Raw genomic sequence first — 17,005 nt, 5'->3', positions numbered from 1 at the left:
TATAACCCCCCAAAAGTCTTACGCTCCGCCACCTCCAACTGGCTGCAGATCCCTGGCCCCAGAGAAGTGTGTCGGGCCTCAACAAGGGCCGGAGCCTTCTTTGTCCTGGCCCCCACCTGGTGGAATGAGCTCCCAGAGGAGATCAGAGCCCTGCCTGAACTTCCACATCCACAATTCTGCAGGGCCAGCAAAAGGGAGCTCCTCCACCAGGCATTCGCTTGAGGCCGACTGATTCAGAACATCTGCTGCCCCCCCAACGCCCTTCAATGACTGAACTATTTGATCTCACCAGTGTTGTTGTTATTCATATTGTGTTGTGAATTGTTACCTGATAGATTGTTGTGATGTTCTATTAAAATCTGTATAATGTTATAGATTGTTATAATGTTCCATGTAAATTTATGCAATGTTCAATGTAAACCACCCAGAGCTGTAAAAAAATGGGTGGTCTAAAAATACAAACAAACAAATAAATAAAGCATGGCCTATTCAGTGAGCTGCTCTTTTGCATTCAAGATGAAATTGACATAGGCTACAAGTCCTAAATTTGGTCGATGTTTTGTTAAGTACTTCAGTCCTTCAGGATTTGTGATTATTATTCCATGTTTACCTGCCCTTCTTTAACCATGAAAACCATGGAGTTAGCAGATGATATTCCATCTAAGTGGCTTTCAGGTTGCCAACCATCTACTGGGGTCTGGCATATTTCTGGAATTACAGCTGCTCTCTAGACCAGCGGTCCGCAAGCTTCCGCTTGCCGCGGACCGCTGCAGCGTAGTGGGGGGAGAGGGCGGCCCGGGGGCCTGTGCACGCGCAGCAGCCCCAGCGCAAACACGCATGTGTGGACTGCCGCGCACGCGCGTATGCGCCCGGCAGGGGCAGAAATGCACGTGCGCGGCAGCCTGCGCATTTGCGCCACCATGCCGGTGGCTGCGGCTTCCCCTCCCGGCCCCTCCGGGCCGCGAGCAAATCAGCCGCTAAAGCGGCCAATTAGCTCACGGCTCGGCAAGCTTCTCTTCCCTCCCCTCCCGAAGCGAGAAGCTTGCCGGGCCACAAGCTAATCGGCCGCTTTGGTGAAGGGTCCCCGCGGGTTGGGGACCACTGCTCTAGACTACTGAAATAAATTCTCCTGGAGATTCAGAAGGTATCATATTTTTGCTGAGCTCCCTCCCATGCCCAAACTCTGCTTTCCCTAAGCACTGCCTCATGATCTCTTGGAATTTGACAAGGTGGAGCTGTCCAGTCTAAGGCAGAATTTATTGGCTTTAGAAACGTTGCCTCCCAGCCAGAACTTGGGACCTTATACATCTAAAAAAACCCACACCCAAATACACCCTCAGACAAAGACAACAGCAATATAGCCAACCTTCAGTTTAACATCCCAATATTTATTACTTTTAAAATTTCCTTATCTTGTCATATCTGAGCATGTGCAGAACATATTCTCCACTGAGCACCAACAACTGCAACTCTAGGATTAAGGATAACGATTTATAAATAGGCTCAGTTACCAGAGAAAATGGGCTTCAGAGACTCTGCTCCTTTCCCAGGTCTTTGTCCCACTTCTGAAAAGAAAAGGGCTGGGCGGGGTCTGCAGGTGGGAAAAGGCGCGCTGCCTGAGCCACGCCTACAAGAATTTTCAGGATTGACCAATAGCGAAGCAAGCCGCGGCCTCTATCTTTTTACCCGTCCATTACCCAATACGAAGTGTGATGATGGGCGTGGACTCGAGCCTTTGATTCGCGGTCTTTGAAATGCAGACGCCCGTGGGCGCGGCTAAGGCAACGAGCATCGATGAGTTTTGCGCGCCGGGATTCGGGGCGTGGCTTCATGGAGGGCGTGTCCTGGGCTTGGGTAGGGGGAGCGGATGCGCTTGAGGCGGAGCCTGGCGGGTTGGGTCGGGCCGCCGCGAGCCGAGCGGGCAGACGCTGGTGAGCTGCGCGGCGCTGCGCTGCCGCTCGGCCGGGGAAGGCTTCGTGATTGGCTGCAGAGCTCTCGTGCCGGTGGTTGCTAGGCTCCTGTGCGCCGCCCCTCCCCCAGGTACGTGTCGCGCTTGCTCGGTCGCCTGATCCGTCGGTCGCTGTGCCGGCGGCGAGTCCCCGGAGGAAGCGGCCTTCTCGCGGGCCGGGCTTCGTAGGGACCGCGCGCCGCAGTAGGTAAGCTGTCGTCCCAGAGGCGCTTTCTGGCGCGGCGGCGACCGGGGCCCGAACAGGCCCGGGATCTGTGCGGCTAGAAAGGCCTCCCTGGCGCTTGGGGCGGAGCCGGACCCCCGGGCGGCTTTGGGACCCTGCGCCTCCAGCCCCCGCTTCCTGCCTCCTCCCCCAGCCCTCCGTCCCCGTTGGCTGAGCTCGTGCGGGGACGTCTCTCGGCGGGCCTGGGCCGCTGCCCTCCTCCTGCTGCCTCTGTGAGGCGTGTGGCTGGCAGGGAGGGAGCCTGGAGGGCGGCTGGATTGCAGGGGACGGGTGGGCTGCTGGCTCTTGATTTGCAAAGGAAGTCCTCGGCAGGTGCAGCTGGCGAGCGAGCGTTGCCTTGGGGAGCAGCCCTGGCGGTGCGGGTTGTGCTGAGATGTATGGGAAGGGTCGGCACCTTTGAAGGACCCAGGGAGGACCCGAGTGGCCTCGGCGCATCCGTGTTGTCTTTGCGCCCGAGAATGTGGGACATCTGTCGCGTGGGGAAATGTGGCGCTCCCGCGGCTGCCTTTTCCCATTTCGGGAGCGTTGCAGGCTCCTCCTTACAAAACTCTCTGCAGTTGCCTGCCATGTTGAGGGATGAGGTCCTTGTGTTGGTGTTGCTTTTCCAGGAGCAAGGCGCCTTAGGCCAAAGCCTGGTGTTCGGAGACATTTCTGTATTAGCATTTTTCTTTTCATACTTATGAATGCGGGGAATCTCAGAAGGATGTTGTCATGCTCCTTTGACACCTTTTGTGGTTCCCATATGTGTATGTGTATGTTGAGGTCTTATGTCCATTTCAAAGGCCCTGCATCCACAGTGCCCTGGATCAGGAGAAAGTGACAATTATACAGCACTTTAGGCTATTGAAAATAACATGATGTTGACTATTTTAGTGATCCTTGCAGCTTCCCAGTAAGGCACAGTACTAACTGTATTTTTCCATTGGCATATTTAGCGTGCATTTGTACCATTAAAAGTGCTAGAAACTGTATAATGGCTAGGTAGGAGACATTGCTTCCCTGTAGATGCCTGTTTATATTTTGGAGTTGCTTTAGTGTTGTGTCTTGGAGCTCAGACCTGCAGGAATCATTGACATTGAATAGGTTAAATGCAAGTTTGTTTAAAAGAATCAATTATTCACCAGAGGTTCTATTGACTTGTAAATTGATGCTTTAGAACCTTTCTTGTTGTTGGGAATGCTGTCATCATACCAGGGATTGCTGACTGTTTTGCTCAAGCAGAATGAGCAAGGCATTCCAAATGCTTAATCCAATACAAGCATTCAGAACAATTTATAAAAATACTCAGTATATTTAGAAGCAGGCCATGCTCAGCTTTCTTGGTTTTGTGTTGCAGTGTTCAATTGGGAGTGTGGATATTGTAGAAGGAAAAGGTGGATACTGCTGCATTGATTCTACCTACAACTATTCTTGTCAGCCATGTGGATGGGCAAGGTACCAGTGTGTGCAGTGCAGGGATTGGATGTGCTGAATCCTCTGAACCTCTAAACAGGGCTCATCAACTTGGTCTTAAGTGCATCTTATAGACTGGAGTGAGTTGTGGGGAAATAACTCCAGCAAAAATTGGGCACAGTTCATTTTACAGTAGGGAAAAATATTGAAATCCCTGTCTGTATGCTACTACTATGCCCAGATACATAGAGGTGGTGAGATTGAAGGCTTGCTTAAGGAGGCAGTTTTAATGAATGCAAGGTAGCGGATTCCATAGAAGAAATTCTAACACTTATAGTTGGTACCATTCACCTAACATAATTGTGAAGCTGTGTACATATTTGTGAACAGAACTGCTTAATGTTTGGGTTAATCATGAAAGGATGTAAAAAAAAAAGTTTTATGAACAAAGGGTAACACTGAGATCTGCTTTGCTTTAAGGAGCTAGGTTGTTCCCTTCTCTATTGTGGATAGAATGTGAGTGCTTGCGCATGTTTAAGTTTGACTTCTCTAAAGCCTTTGTTTTAGAACTAGGGCTTCTTTTGGCTTTTCCTTATTGCAGTCTTTCCTTTCACTCATGCTTGTTCTTCACAGTAGGAAAGTACATTGCAAGCAACTTCTATATGTACATTCATAAATCAGTTGTTGATTTTAAAATAGAAATACGAGACAGTAGTGAACACTTTAAGAATTGTAGGTTCTTATATCCCATAACAGATATAGTGCCTCCATTCTGAACTGGGGGAGTGGGGGCAGGGAGTATTTAAACTTTCAGAAATTTGAGAATCACTGTGTTAATCCCTAGATCAGGGGTAGTCAAATTGCGACCTTCCAGATGTCCATGGACTACAATTCCCATGAGCCCCTGCCAACAAACACTGGAAGGGGCTCATGGGAATTGTAGTCCATGGACATCTGGAGGGCTGCAGTTTGACTACCCCTGCCCTAGATTGACGATGGTGATCTGTACAGTCACTGTGTGCAGTGGCCTGACTATGTTGAGAATCTGACTTTATAAGATCTCTCATTATTGAAGTATAAGTAAGATTTGAAAGTCCACAGCAGGAGTGGTAACTCACTACCAGTTAGGAGTTTGGCTTTGCACTCATGACATAGGACATTTTACCTTGTGTCTTTTATTCTGTTTTTCTACCATTGATACCTATGGTACATTGTGGTAGGACCTGGGGTATCAGTCTAAAAATGACAGATGTATTAAGGGGGAAAAAGCTCTAACCTAGCCTTATTTTTAGTGCACTCTTAATGGAAGAGTGGTTCTTTAGATTACATGTGTCTTAATGTGAACATGTGTGATAAAACTTTGAGGTTTTGAAACAGCAGTGAATTTGAAGAAGGGCATTTGTATCTCACTTCTATCTATGGCCTCCTAGTAGTCACATGAGTACGGAGGATCTGGTGTATTTAAAACACTCTCTGAGCTCCTGTTACAATTGCTGGGATCACTGAATACCTTACTTCAGGGCTTTACTTTGACATAGCTTCACTGCCCACGAGACTTGATTTAAAATTGGGCCATTTATTTTTCAGATTAGGAGGCAAATGTTTATGTAAATAGAACAAAGTTTGAGCCCAGTGGCCAACAAAGACCAACAAAGTTTAATTCGGGGCATAAGTTTGCATGTGCATTTCAGATATATTCAGATATCTTCAAGTATCTGAAGAAAGTGTGTACGCACGCGAAAGCATATATCCAGAATTAAACTTGGCCTTAAATGTGCCACTGGACTCAGACTTTGTTCTATTGTCAGACCAACATGGCTACTTGTGTGAATCTAGGTTATGTAATTAGTTACCTTTGTTGGGAAACTGTTACAGTATCAAAATGTGATAGGAATATTGGAGTAGCTGATAGTAAATGAATATGATTTCAATGATAGGAATATTTCAGTGATAGGAATATTGGAGTAGCTGATAGTAAATGAATATGATTTCAAAATGTTTTGACTGTGCTTGATATATGAATGATAAAATTTAAATCTGGCACTCTCTGGATGTCTATTAATCACTTTTAAAAGGAAACTGAAGACTGGGGAGGGGCTGTGGCTCAGTGGTGGCGATGTCCTTTGGTATCTTTGAGGAGGGTGTCAGAAGAATTGACACAGGTACAAGTCAGAGGTGAGATAAGGTATTCTAAGACAAATTAGAAGTATTTGAATTTGGATGCCATATACCCAAGATGTCTATTTATTCTTATAGCAGTTATATATATTTATTATTGTATTGAGTTGTTGTATTTATATACTGCAGACTTATCATAAACATTTACCATTTTTGGAATCTGTTTTTCCACACAACTCACATCTCAGAGTGCTGGAGGTCAGTTTTTGCTGGGAATTCTTCTACTTGGATATAAACTGAGATGGTGTGGCTAAGTTGGAGGAAGTCCTTGACTTTTAGTGGTGCATATTTGGCCTGTACGAAAATATTTTTAATGCAGTTGTACTGCCTCAGTAATGTGTGAATAAACTTGAGATTTTCATTCCTTTTTAAAACTAAGATGTAGAATCATATTGATGTGACATCAGAACCCTGGGTTAGACTTTCCAGTTCAGAATCTATTGGGTTTCAGGTTTCCTAGCAAAGCAGTGCCATCCCTCCCTCTAATGCTGTTAATTGTTTCATCATGAGCCATGCTAATTGTTGGATTGACCCATGTTCTCCCAATATTAAAAATTTAGTAATTAGGTAGATCTCTACACACTTCTAAGCTGTCTGCAAACAATCTTGACCCAATATCACTCTGAAGTACATTGGTTGAAAGCATTATTAAACATCTTGAAGAATAAGCTTTGCAAAGTAAAAATTCATGACTTCTGCAAAGAAGTTCTGTCTTGCCAACCTTAAATATGTAAATAGTAGCCCTTTAATAGTCTATGAATACGTGTGGACTTACAAAAACCTTATCAAAAATAGTCATCAATAAGGCTCTTGAGTAAACATGGCAGTTTTTACAATTGGTGGAAGCAAACAGTGATATTCTCTGGAGATATTTAATCTTAAATGATTGTTGTCAAGAAATGGGTCGGTTTTCAGCAGTTATCAAAGTATTCAAGATGAAAACTTAAGCAGCCTGCAGAAAGCTTCAGTCCAAGTCGAATGAATAGGCAACAAAATGGTAAATGCAGTTCAGTATAAACTGATACATTTGGGTGCAGAAAGCCCAAGGTAACCGAGCTGGCTGCATGTGGGGGAGCAGGGACTAAACCCGGCTCACCAGATTAGAAGTCTGCGCTCCTAAGCACTACACGAAGGCCCTGGCCTTATGAATCTTTGCTGGCCAAGGCTTGTCACATGTGGGGGTGACTAGAATCCAGAGAGTTTAAGTACTCTCATTTTAACTTGACTGCAGGGGGTAATGGAGCAGCATAGGCTTTCCCCAACCCTGTTCCTGGTACAGGGGAATACGCAACTGGGGTGTTTCTAGCATTGGGGCATCATAGGCCTTCCCCCGCCCTATTTCTAGCATGGGGGTGAGGGTGGCTGAGTGGCATAAGCCTGCCCCAGCCCTGTTTCTGTAGTTTCTCACTGAAGACTCCCTTTGGTGAAGAAGAGCAAACGGGCAGCCAGCCCAGAATGCAGGTATGGTTCACAAATCAATTGAAAATATTTCTTCGCTATAGCAGTAGCCTGGTGATGTCACTTCTGGTGACTTGTGACTTCCATGGGCGTGGTAGGGAGGTGTGGCCTGCTGACATCACTTCTGGGGTTTCTTGAAGCCGGAAGAGTATTTCAGGGGTTTCTCAGTGGTAAAAAGGTTGAGAGAAGTTGCTATGTGGTGTCTCATGGAACTGGGAGAAGTGCAGAAAAGAGCAACCAAAATTATCAAAAATTGGAGAGTCTTTCCTGCCAGGGAAAATACTTTTATTTTTTTAGAAATGAGGATGAATCACGACAGAAATCTATTTATGCTGTGAATAACAGTGTTAGCATTTTCCCTTCTCTTGCCATAACACTGGAATTGGAGGTTGCATAGTGACATTGAATGACAGTAAATTCATTCCAGGCAAAATGATAGTTTACATAGATAAATGGAAGTTAAGTGGATTTTTTATGTTTAGAGACAGTATGCATTTAAGTATTAGTAGTTCGTGGGCTAACAGCAGCCAGTGTCTCCTCAGTGCTCTATGTATGAACTTGTGGTTTGATGGAGCTGGCTTTGGTTGGAAACTGAATACTACACTGTATGAATCCTTGGTCAGATCCAGCAGAGTTGTTCATATTTCATTTTTGTAATGGGTCTTTGAGATGTTCGATTGGTCCTTGGAAAGGTTGGTACTTTTGTTCAAGTTGACAAGCTTATGACTATATTCAGGTTTTCACTTGAAATTTAAGTATGTTTGGGGTATTGTCATGTTATGAGTATCCTTAACACTATTTCGCTCCTTTATATTTGAGAAACAGCCTCCTGGGAGGAGACTGTCCGGGACCCTATCCATCCAGGTCCACCTTGATTGGCCCTCCCCCTCTAGCTCCTACCCTCCCTCCTTGCCTGCTAGAAGCCTTGTGGCAGCGGCCTCCATTGTTGACCATGAGGAGAGAGGCAACGACAGGGCTTTTGTGGCCTGCAGGGAGCCGATGTGGGGGAGTTTGGAGCCTCCCTGTGGGCCACAAAGCCCTGTTGCTGCCAGGAGGGGGGATTTCCACTCCCTTTAGCCCAGGAAGTGCTCTCACTGCAGCGAGAGCACTTGCCAGGACAAAGGGAACCTCCCACAGCAGCCACCGGCATTGGGGGGGGGGCTTTCCATTCCCTTTAGCCCACTTTGTGGGCCAAAGAGAACCACGGCCACCCTCTCACACCCTCCTGCCTGCCGCCCCTTTCAAAGCCCATTTTTAAAATGAGCTTTGATACTAGTTGAATGATAATACTAATTCAGTAAAATGGCAGTGGTGATGGTAGTAGAGATCTGAAGTTTACAGAATTTTTAATGTCCCATTTTTTGATTATGTTGGAAATCTTTTTAAAAATGAAACATATGCCATATTTTCCTGTGAAATTTAAACACCTTTCATTGAATTGAATATGAATAACATAAAATACATCATTTATAATGTAGGCTCTAAAGTTGTATTATTTGGCATTTTAAGGTGCCTTACTTTCCCACAAACAAAATTGTAAAATACTCAATCCTGGGAGAGCTGTAAACTGTTGCATTTTTGCATATGTATCTTAATTTTAACTACCTGAGAAATCAGAATTTTCCTGTTTTTCTCTAGGCATTCACATCTCTAGATGGTAGTGATTTTTTAAAAACTATAAAATTCTTTTTGCCAAAAGCAGGTATGAGAATTAATGTGCTATGTGGGAACTGGATCTGGTAGATCCACACTGAAATTACTGTTTGACAGCTGACAGTCCTGTAGGTGTAAATAGTAACTATTGCCTCACAGGACTGTTGTGCAAGCTGCTTTGCTAACGCTTCAGAGGTTGGCTTTGATTCCAAAGCACATCAGGCAAGTTAAGCGGTAACTAGTTTTGGGAAGAGGGAATGGGCTACTTTTCATGATTGTAAGTCTGACAACGGTGTTGGCTAAACATTAACACACATATGAACAACAACAGTCAGTTATTACAGTGGCAAGTTGTAGTTTTCAGCTCAGCCGAAATTAACTCCTTGACTGAAGTGTCATAACAAAAGTATGTAAAACTGGTAATGTTAATTATAGGTGGTGCTAACAGCGTGTTTCTAACACATTAGGATTGCCTAACTTGTACCATCCTAAGATAATGTTCACAATAACTCACACTTCTGCGCTTAAATTCAGTCAGCTATTCTCCCACCCAAGTACGTATAAAAAACCAACCAACATCTTTCAACAGATTTGATTTTTTCTTATGGTTCTTTTTCATTATATTTTTTCATTGTATTTTTTCATTACTTCATGTTAATTTTGTAGTCACAAGCATTTGGGGCAGACAAGGGTGAAATATTCAGAAACCAGCAGAAAACTAGAATTGCTAGCTCTGCATAGGTGTTGATGAGAAATTCATAGTTGATCAAGTGCAGGGGTTTTGCTATCCTCTATAATATATGCATAGAGACTTTACTAGAATGTGTAGGCTGCAGTTATGTGGTTGTGTGCATAATTGAGCATTTTATGTATTTTCTTAATATTCCATGTTTGTGTTCATTGAATGGAGCTCTTGTACTTGAATGATGTAGGACTAGTGTTGCCATAGAACAGGGATTCTCAGACTGCGTCATAGTAGTTCATTTAAAGTCCAGAATAAACTTATTCAAGCTTCTTCAGAATCAAAGAGAAACAAAATGGCTTGAGTAAGTGCTAGTTATTCTCAGGGCTTTAGGGCAGTGGTCCCCAAACTTTTTATCACCGGGGACCACTCAACGCCGGGGATCACTCAACACCTTTTACTGAGGCCCGGTGGGGGGTGGTAGTTTACTCCTCTACTCTCAACCACTGCCCTAACACTCTCTGATCGCTATGGTAATGTTTAAACATCCCTTCAAAATAAGATACAGACACGCCACAACAATGAAGTGTGTTGTGAAGGGCTGGGGAGGATGATGTAAAGGGCCGGGGGGGGGGGGAGAAGGCATCCTTCGGGGCCCACCTCCAATTAGTCGAAGGACCACATGTGGTCTGCAGCCCACAGGTTGGGGATCACTACTTTAGGGGAAGGTACAAGAGTAAATACAAAGGATCATGAATTAGCAGAGATGTACATTAGACCAGTAGTCCCCAACCTTTTTATCACCGGGGACCAGTCAACGCTTGACAATTTTATTGAGGCCGGGGGGAGGGTAATCTTTTGCCGAGGGTCGTCGCCGCCACCTGAGCGCCTGCTCCACTTGCTTTCCTGCCGTTGCCCCTGACTTCCCGCCGCCCGCTGGGGGGTGCTGCCAGCAGCTGCTGTGCAGTGCTACACCGAGAGGGAGCCCCAGCCATGGCGGCCGCTTGAGAGCAACAAAGGTGAGCAGGGCAGCCCCTGAGGTAGCAGCCAGGGAGGAGGAGCCCCGGCCCGGTACCAACTGATCCACAAACCAGTACCGGTCTCACAGCCGGGGGCTGGGGACCACTGCATTAGACTATTGCTAGTCTTGCTGGCCATACCCTTCTTTTATCTGAGAAGATTAAGGGACTGGAATCAACAAGATTACTTGTTTATGTAGTCCTGTCTGAATTTTACTCTCTGCTTCCCTGCAGAAAGAAAGGGAATGTCCTCAGGTCTCTTCAGTCTCCCCTGTCCTGCTCCTCCCATTTTGCGTTGTCTCTTGGAAACCATGAATGCCTTTTGTAGTATTGTTTAACTATCAATGGTTCCTGCTGCTGAAATTTGTTCTCCTTGAATTTATAGTATTTCTTTAGTCTCTACCAGTAGGAAAGAGCAAGAGTCCAGTAGCATCTGAAAGATTAACAAAGATTTGTTACAGAATATCAACTTTTGTAAGTTACTGATCACTTCTATTTTGTTAGTTTTTAAGGTGGTGCTGGACTCTTGCTGCTAACAAACAAACATGGCTTCCATATCTAATGTGTTCTCCCTCTGAGACAGAGGCCATTTTGGTTGGGTGATTACCACCATTCCCTCAGAGGCAAGAACAAACTTTTCTTCCTGTTCTTGTCTCTTTTGATGGAAGTCACCCTGTTTTCAGTCTTCTTCTTGCCCCTGCAGTCTTTTTCTCCAATACTTTGCACAAGTTTTCCTTTCCTTCAGTCACTAAATGCCTTTTCCTATACCTTTTCTTATGTTTCCCCCATTCTTTTAACTGTTTGTTGACAGCTAGCAGCCTTCCCGGGGAAAAACAGGAGAGAGATAGCTGAACCTGGCAATAGACTTGATGGTCATTTTGCCCCCCAGTGAAAACTGCTCTTCTCAGATGTTATTTATAGAATCATAGAATTGGAAGGGGCCATATAGGCCATCTAGTCCAACCCCCTGCTCAACGCAGGATCAGCCCTAAGCATCTTAAAGTATCCATGAAAACTGTGTATCCAACCTTTGCTTGAAGACTGCCAGGGAGGGGAAGCTCACCACCTCCTTAGGCAGCCTATTCCAATGCTGAACTACCCTGACTGTGAAAATTCTTTTTCTGATATCTAGCCTATATCGTTGTACTTGTAGTTTAAACCCATTACTGCATGTCCTCTCCTCTGCAGCCAACGGAAACAGCATCCTGCCCTCCTCCAAGTGACAACCTTTTAAATACTTAAAGAGGGCTATCATGTCCCTCTCAACCTTCTCTTCTCCAGGCTGAACATTCCCTAGTCCCTCAACCTATCTTCATAGGGCTTTGTCCCTTGGCCCCAGATCATCTTTGTCGCTCTCCTCTGTACTCTTTCAATTTTATCTACGTCCTTCTTGAAGTGAGGCCCCCAGAACTGCACATAGTACTCCAGGTGTGGTCTGACCAGTGCCATATACAATGGGACTATGACATCTTGTGATTTTGATGTGATGCCCCTGTTGATACAGCCCAAAATGGCATTTGCCTTTTTACCGCTGCATCACACTGCCTGCTCATATTTAGTTTACAATCCACAAGTACCCCAAGGTCTCGTTCACCCCCTCATCTAGGTCATTAATAAATATGTTAAAAAGTACTGGGCCGAGCACTGAGCCCTGAGGTACCCCGCTACTCACCTCTCTCCAGTCTGTTGAAACACCATTGACAACAACTCTTTGAGTGTGGTTCTCTAACCAATTCCCTATCCACCTAACTATCTGAAAATCCAGATTGCAGTCCTTCAACTTATCCATCAGAACGTCATGGGGAACCTTGTCAAAAGCTTTACTAAAATTTAAGTAAACGACAACAACCGAATTTCCACGATCCAGCAAACCTGTTACTTGGTCAAAAAGGAAACCAGGTTGGACTGACAGGACCTGTTGGAGACAAATCCATGCTGACTTCCTTGGATCACCAAATTGTCCTCCAGATGTTTGCAGATCGCTCCCTTTAATATCTGCTCCATTATCTTCCCCACAACAGAGGTCAGACTCACTGGTCTGTAGTTTCCCGGGTCATCCTTCCTCCCTTTTTTGAAGATCGGAATAACGTTAGCTCTCTTCCAGTCCTCCGGGACATCTCCAGTCCTTAAAGAGGTCCCAAAGATGATGGACAAGGGTTCTGCAAGTTCTCCGGTAAGTTCTTTGATGTCAACCTGCCACCCAGACACTATCCTTTGGCTACTGCCATCTCTAGATGTGCCTAAACCTGTGGGGGAAAAACAGATGTAAAATAGGCACTAAGCCTTTCTGCTTTCTCTGCATCTTCCGTTAGAGTTTGTCCATCTTCACCCAACAGTGGGCCTATTGCCTCCTTTACTTTACGTTTGATCCTCACATAACTGAAAAATCTTTTCTTGTTACAATGGGCTTCCCTGGCCAATCTTAGCTCACTCTCAGCTTTGGCCTTTAGGATGATTGATCTACAGTACCTAGTAACCTGTAGGTACTCTTCTTTAGAGCTCTGTCCTTCCCTCCATTTCCTGAACATTTCCCTTTTCTTTCTTAGTTCCTCTTGAAGTTCTCTGTTCATCCAAATAGGCTTCTTAGAGCTCCTGCAGTGTTTTCCTCTTTCTGGGCTAGTCATGGATTGAGCATGCAATAGCTCTTGTTTGAGTAGCGCCCACCCTTCACATGCTCCCTTCCCTTCCAGCATTCTCGTCCATGGTATGACACTCATCATGTCTCTGAGTTTATTAAAGTTTGCCCTACGAAAATCCAACATCCGCATCTGGCTACAAGCTTTCTTGCCTCCCCATCTCAAAAGGAATTCTATGAGGACATGGTCACTTCCCCCTAGGGTCCCCACCTCCTTCACCTCATCCACCAACTCTTGCCTGTTGGTCAGTATTAAGTCCTGTATGGCTGAACCTCTTGTGGGTTCATCTACCATTTGATAAATGAAATTGTCAGCCAGGCAGGTCAGAAAGTTGCATGACTGAGGATGCTTCGCAGAGTTTGTTTCCCAGCACACATCTGGGAAATTGAAGTCACCCATGATGACAAGGTCCTGCCACTTGGATATTTTCTCAAGCTGCTCACAAAGTGAAGCATCCACATCCTCTTGTTGGTCAGGCAGTCGGTAGCAGACACCAACCACCACCCTGTTTGTTTTCCCCTCGCTTATTTTCACCCAGATGCTTTCCACTGTAGATATACTCTCCTTCACTAGAATTTCCTGACGGGGAAGCCCTTTCCTCACATACAGTGCCACTCCTCCACCTCTTCGATCTATTCTGTTTTTTCTGAACAATTCATATCCATCCGCCATTACATTCCAGTCATGAGAATCATTCCACCAAGTTTCTGTGATACCTACTAGATCATACCTTTCCATCAGCATGAGAAGTTCCAGCTCTTCCTTCTTATTGCCCATGCTTCGGGTGTTAGTATAAAGGCTTCTGAATCCTTTTACTTTTGGTTCCCTATGAGCTGGCCTTGCTGGTTGGGCTGCCCTCGATTGGTCTCCTTCCTTACACTCCCTATGTTGAATGTCTCCTTCCCCTTGTGGCTTCAGTTTAAAGCTCTCCTGATGAATCTCCCCAGGTTCCTGCCAAACGCATTCTTCCCCAGCTTCAATAGGTGCAGTCCATCAGGTGCTAGTAGGCCTTCCTCAAGAAAGCCTATCCCATGGTCCCAGAAACCAAATCTCTCCTGCCGGCACCAACTACGCAGCCACTGGTTCACCTCCATTATCTTCCTCTCCCGACACATTCCTCTTCCCTTGACAGGCAAGACTGAAGAGAATACTACTTGTGCCCCCATTTCCTTGAGCTGCCTCCCCAGAACTTGATAGTCTTTTTTAATAGGAGTGATGGTATTCACGGACATGTCATTCGTTCCCACATGGACCATCACAAATGGGTAGCGATCCATAGATCGCTGGCAGTGGCTCATGGGAATTGTAGTCCATGGACATCTGGAGGGCCGCAGTTTGTCTACCCCTGTTATAGAGAATAAGGAGGAGAGTTTTACATGAAGAGGAGGAAATTTATGTACCTGAGACAGCATTTGTTTAAATCAGAAGTCTACCAATACTGCCAATTTCTCTGGCTGCACTTGGTGTAAAACACTCCCCATTGGTGGAGGAACAGAAAAAGGCTAATAGATGTAGGGGAAATCAGAACCCCCCCCCCCAACACTTTGGAAAGGTCTCCAAACATTTCCCACTTCTGAATTTTTTTGAAGGTTTGGGCCGAAGTGGGTTATGGCAATTTCCAGAATTATTAAAAAGTTATATGCCTTACCCCAATAAGCTGAAGATTTCTTGCAGATTTCTCTTGTGGATGCTTCTGTAACTGCATTATAAACATCCAGCCTCCTTTCAGAAGACAGTGAAGGCAACCTCAGTTAAATTTGTGTATATGAAGGCATACTTCACGTTAAAAAAGGAACATAAGGTGATAGTTATGGTGGTCAGGGCTTCCACCACTGTTTCAAGAGCTGCCGTTGTGTGGTTGAATAAAATCATCCAGCTGATTCTGTATAACAACAGAAGATTGGCTGAAGGGGCAAACAGGACACCACGTTGGATTCCATCATTTTCTTCCAGAGCCATGGTATTGGTGCAACCACCAGGAAGATTCTTTGGCTTCACACAAGGCAGTCGGATAATCATACAGTCTACTGTCACAGCTTACCACTTCCAAGGGGGCAAACTTTGGCAAGGCATGAAACAAAATCCTTGTTGAAACAAGGGATAGAAAGAGTCCTGCCTAGGTATATCAGGAGTGGAAATTGCAGATTCTCTCAGGGCTATTCCTTTTGTACCCAATATTCCCTGCCCAGGTTTCATCCTGGTCATAACCAAGGCAGATGTTCAAGAGAGGAGTTCTCTTTTCCAGATTCCAGAGACCTGAAAATAACAGACAGGAGAAGCCAAAAAAGGAAAACAAGACTATAAGAGCATCACTTGCAGAAGGTGCTGGGGGGCAAGGGGGATGCTGTCACTATTCAAGGAAGTATGGGAAGTATGATTTTATTATTGTGAGACAACTGAGCAGCTTTGGGGCTGAGGGAGATGACTTCCCTCTCAAACCCCCTTGTGTTACACACAGATTGTTAACCGTAAAGTCAGCTTCAGGAGGAAGGAGGCCTCTGGCAGGGAGCAGGCCCCATTCCTGCCAGGGCCAAGAGCTCCCATCCACACTTCATTAAAAGGTCAAGAGTGTCGACACAGAAATCTTCTCATGTATTTGGGATGCTAAAAGGAACTAAGAGGGGGTGAAATGGATGCAAGACAGAGAGCCCATTGGGAACCTAAAGAGGGCGGGGCGGAGGACTGGGTTGAGGTGCCTGTGTGGCTGAGGGATTCCTAAAGGGTTCTTCTTTATGCTCCCCAAACCCTCAGGATGAAAAGAGGTCGCCGTTCCGGCCTCCTCTTGATATGGATGAATCAAAGGTTCGCAACATGATCGGGATGTAACAAAAGGGAGGGAGGTGGATGATCCGGACGATGGCCTGCAAAGAGTTGGTCACCAGTGAAGGAAGAAGCTGGTGTACTGGGACTGCCCTTTTGGGAGGGGACAGGAGTCCAAATTGTCAGATACATATTCGGGGGCACAGGAGGGGTGTTGTGAGATGAGCCCAGGAGGGTGGCTGCAGAGCGAGGCCCGAATGACGCATGGACTGCATTTATCCCCAGGACGGGAAAAAAAAGCAAGCTGAAAATGTGGCCTCCTCTCCGTGGTCTAAGGTGACTGGTCCCAGTGGAGAGTAGCCTGGCCTGGCTGAATGAAGATTTGGGGACGGGGAAGGTGTTGGTCTTGGAGTGTCACAGCAAGCTGGGTACTCATTTTACCGACCTCGGAAGGATGGAAGGCTGTGTCAACCTTGAGCCGGCTGCTGGGATCGAACTCCCAACCTCATGGACCAACAGCTTCAGATAGCATTTCTATTGCTTACCACTCTGCGCCACAAGAGGCTCTTAGAAAGGGTGCTATAGAAACCAAATAAATAAAGTGGGGCAGACTACACTCCTGGCAGCTCTAGCAATTCATATGGCCTTTTCAGTCATAGATAACAAGGAAGCAGGACAGTATCACTCAAGGTATCTCTGAAGGTCCAGCAGATCTTACTTTAATGGACCAAGACCAAAAACCACACAAGGAAGATTTATTCAATGAGGAATTCCTGATATTTACAGATGCAAGCCTCGGGTTGGGGTGCTATCCTAAAAGAAAGAACAGCTCAGGATATATGGTCGGTGTTTGAGATTTCCCTTCTGATAATGTGCTAGAGTTTCAGGCCATCTGCTTGGTACTACTGCACTTCAGTAGTGTTGGTCACATATAGATGTTGGAACAGATAATATGGCAGATTAGGAGATGTCCAGATCTTCCATACACAAGGAGGTGTTAAAGCTGATCCTCTGGACCGAGAAGGATCTTCTGTT

The 17,005-nt window shown here is 45.6% G+C and overlaps 1 protein-coding gene and 1 long non-coding RNA gene across 4 annotated transcripts in view; one reads left to right on the top strand and one right to left on the bottom strand.

Moving 5' to 3' along the window:
• Positions 1-1,823, bottom strand: part of LOC143832168 (uncharacterized) — a 54,314-nt gene extending 52,491 nt beyond the window's left edge. The window contains exon 1 of the long non-coding RNA XR_013229116.1: positions 1,512-1,823. This is a non-coding gene — a long non-coding RNA (uncharacterized LOC143832168). The remainder of the gene's footprint in view (positions 1-1,511) is intronic.
• A 66-nt stretch (positions 1,824-1,889) lies between these two features.
• Positions 1,890-17,005, top strand: part of DAG1 (dystroglycan 1) — a 128,500-nt gene continuing 113,384 nt past the window's right edge. Inside the window, exon 1 of one of the 3 annotated variants that reach the window (XM_077326099.1) lies at positions 1,890-2,040. The gene's annotated coding sequence lies outside the window, so the exon portion shown is untranslated. Of the gene's footprint in view, positions 2,157-17,005 lie in introns of all 3 variants that reach the window. The other 2 variants (XM_077326100.1, XM_077326102.1) reach the window with 2 other exon arrangements.

This window comes from Paroedura picta, chromosome 3 (assembly GCF_049243985.1).
Source record: "Paroedura picta isolate Pp20150507F chromosome 3, Ppicta_v3.0, whole genome shotgun sequence".
Taxonomy (NCBI): Eukaryota; Metazoa; Chordata; class Lepidosauria; order Squamata; family Gekkonidae; genus Paroedura; species Paroedura picta.
Note: the sequence above shows the minus strand (reverse complement) of the source record. Positions and strands in the feature narration are given on the sequence as shown.